Source organism: Mandrillus leucophaeus, unplaced genomic scaffold, assembly GCF_000951045.1.
Source record: "Mandrillus leucophaeus isolate KB7577 unplaced genomic scaffold, Mleu.le_1.0 Scaffold201, whole genome shotgun sequence".
Classification (NCBI taxonomy): domain Eukaryota; kingdom Metazoa; phylum Chordata; class Mammalia; order Primates; family Cercopithecidae; genus Mandrillus; species Mandrillus leucophaeus.
The window spans coordinates 1,319,742-1,323,223 of NW_012102044.1; the positions used below are offsets into that span (position 1 = coordinate 1,319,742).

The 3,482-nt window shown below is 51.9% G+C and overlaps 1 protein-coding gene across 2 annotated transcripts in view; it reads right to left on the bottom strand.

The window, feature by feature from the left end:
- The window catches only part of MCF2L (MCF.2 cell line derived transforming sequence-like), a 256,715-nt gene that overhangs the window by 74,948 nt on the left and 178,285 nt on the right, over positions 1–3,482 (bottom strand). The window lies entirely within an intron of this gene.

Below are 3,482 nucleotides of genomic sequence, written 5' to 3' on the forward strand. Positions count from 1 at the left end.
TGCGGGCACCGGGCGTGCGTGGGAACGGGGTGCGGGCACAGGGTGTGCGCAGGAACAGGGTGCGGGCGGGAAGCATACGTTTCTTCAGGGAGAGGGACTTGTCCTCCAGGGCTGCTCTGGACCAAGCACTGTGCCAGCAGCCCCACAGCTATTCATCAGGCTCCAGCGACCGTCCCATGAGGCTGTGCTATGATCCTCTCCAGGCACAGAGAGCTTTAGTCACCTGCCCAAAGTCACACAGTTGTGAGCAGAGACAGGGGAATCTGGCTCAGACACCACATGTGCTGCCCCTAAGGCCACGTCCACCCTGGCGGCCTCCTAATGTTCCCACCAAGCAAGGACCCAACCCCAGATGCCCACACACCAGCGCTCAGCCTCCTGCTCTGCGCAGCCTCCCGCCACGACCTTGCCCCCTACGTAGGGCCCAGGTGGACACTCATCCACGCCCCCTCAGCCCCGTGTCTCCTCTCCTGCCACATTTCAGGAACACTGACTCAGAAGGTGCAAAGCCTGGACTAAAAAAGCCTCTGGCGTGAGGATGTAAAGAGCCCCTAGCACCTCCTCTACCCACACTGACTGTGGCCACGCAGGCAGAGCCACAGGATCCCCCGCAGTCCACGGCATTCCCGAGGCTGCACTGCCCAAAACCGTAAGGCAGGACCTGGATCTGCTCACAGGAGTGAGGACCCAGGGCTCAGGGAGCTCGGATCTACGCCCACATCTGTGGCCTCCTGTGCCTGAGGGAGAGCGTGGTGTGGCTCCTGCCCAGTGTCAGCAGGAAACAGTCCCCAGAGTCCCCACACGGATGAAGGTGATGGTGTTGGAGGAGCTGGGGTAGAATAACTCCAGCTGGCAGCCACTCCAAAAACGTCCCTCGCACCAGAGCACGAACACGGCCCCAGACGCTCCCTCGCACCAGGGCACGAACACGGCCCCAGACACTCCATCGGCCGCCAACCCCGCAGCAGTTGGCCTTGGAGGGGCTGCCCTGGCCAGTCGCCCAACAGCTGAGTTTGAAGCCAGTGAGCTCACTTTTGGCCCAAATAAACAAAAAAGGCCCAGAGGTCTCATAAACAGTTTCAGGAATGTTCCAACTGGCTGCGTCTTCTGTGACAAGAGACCCAAACTGCTCAGGGCTCATGACCTTGGGAGCCCCATGGCTCCCCACTCACGCGGGCAGACAGCCCACTGGCCTGCGGGTGCGACCACAGCTCACTGGACAGGAGCAGCGCATGAGGGATGGTCTGGACGCAGCGGCTGGCTCCTCCCTGCCAGGGGGACAGGGAGGCCCCGGCACCAGGTTCCCCCAGTGCCTGGCCACCTGCCTCTGCTGCGTGGACATGGTGGGGGCAAGGAGGATGCTTTCTCCCAGGGCGGGGGCAGGCGGAGGCCAGGGCACGAGAGGAGCAGCACTTGCAGAGGGCGGCGGAGCTTAGGAATCAACAGTTCGTGGCCAGGAGGGGCTGAAGGGACGGGAGGCCCGGGCGGGAGGAAGGGGACCCTTGGTGTCTGCTGCTGAAACGTCAACCTGCACCCAAGACAGGAAGAGGAGTCTGGGAGAAAGGTCCCTGCACAGCAGGGTGGCCGAGTCCTCAGGAAAAGCAAAACAAACGCACAAGAAGGCCCTCCCTGCAGAGTGCGACTCAGTTACCTCGGCCCATCTGGGACACAGTAGGTGGCACCTAAGTTCTTTTCCCTGGAGGACGCCATTCTTTACGTGAATACTTTGTCCAGTTATAATGCACACTATGCAGAAGCACAGACTGCGAGTGATGGCAGTGAGTGCCCGGACTGAGAGGCCGTTCCCACCATCCAGGGTGCCCCACCCGACTCCTGTCACCATACATTAGTTTTGCCTGCCATTGAATTTTGTCCAAATAAAAATATGCAATATGTGCTTTTTTGGTGTCTGGCTTCTTTCAACATTGTGGGATTCATCCACGTTGTTGCAGTGGAGTGTTTGCTTGTTCATTGTTGCAGTAGGGTGTTTGTTCATTGTTGCAGTAGGGTGTTTGTTCATTGTTGCGGTAGGGTGTTTGTTCGTTGTTGTGGTAGGGTGTTCATTGTTGCGGTAGGGTGCTTGTTCATTGTTGCGGTAGGGTGTTTGCTCGTTGTTGCAGTAGGGTGTTTGCACGTTGTTGCGGTAGGGTGCTCGTTGCGGTAGGGTGTTTGCACGTTGTTGCGGTAGGGTGTTTGCTCGTTGTTGCGGTAGGGTTTTGCTCGTTGTTGTGGTAGGGTGTTTGATCGTTGTTGCGGTAGGGTGTTTGATCGTTGTTGCAGTAGGGTGTTTGCTCGTTGTTGCGGTAGGGTGTTTGCTCGTTGTTGCGGTAAGGTGCTTGATCGTTGTTGCGGTAGGGTGCTTGTTCGTTGTTGTGGTAGGGTGTTTGTTCGTTGTTGTGGTAGGGTGTTTGTTCGTTGTTGTGGTAGGGTGTTTGTTCGTTCTTGTTGCTGGGTTATGGTATACATATATGATGAAATATGATTTACTAAAAAATTCTACTCCTAATGGACATTTGGGTTGTTTCTAGTTTGGGGCTAAACTGAATATAAGAATGAACATTCTTATACGTGTCTTCTAGTGCACACAATACACACTCCTGTTGGACAGATTCTTAGGAATTGCTGTAATTATGTAGATGTGGATGAATATACACCTGCCAGAAATGCACGTGACTTCTGGCTGCTCCACGGTTTTGTCAGCAGTGGATACTGTCTGTCGGTAGAATTTTAGCCATTCTTGTGGGTGCAGAGTGGTGTCCTGGCATGGCTTTAATTTGCATTTCCTAGAGGCAGGAAGTCTTCTGTATTTAGCGGCTATCCTCTTTTATGAAATGCCTGTTCACATCTTTTGGTTGTTTTTCTGCTAGGTTCTCTTTTTTCTTGTTGGTGTGCAGTTCTCTGTATAAGCTAGAAACAAGTTTCTTATTGGATGCGCACATTGCAAACATCTGCTTCCATACTGTGGCTTTCCATGTCAATCTTTTCATGGTGCATTTTGATGAAAAGAGTAACTTAACTTTAATGTAGCCCAACTTACTGACCTTTTCCTTTCTGATAACTGCTTTTTTGATAACTGCCTTTTAAACCTTGTGTAAGAAATCTTTTCTTACTCTGAGATAGGCATTTTCCTATGTTTGTCGAGAACAGAGACTATATTACTTTAGAGTTCACATTTACACCCGTGATCTATCTGGAATTAACTTCTGTATATGGTGTGAGGCAGGTATCAGCATTCATAATTTCCCACATGGACAGCCAATCACATCCACTCTTCTTACTGAGGACATCCATCCCCTTCCATGCTACCGTATCACTTAAGAAATAAATCGAGAGACTGTAGATATGTGGTCTGTCTGGATTAGATATTCTGTACTGCTGTTCTTCTGTTTACAACATCTGTGTTAATCACTGTCACTTTAATAATGTCTTAATATTTGGCAGTATCAGCTTCCAACTTTTTTTTTTTTTTTTTTTTTTTTTTT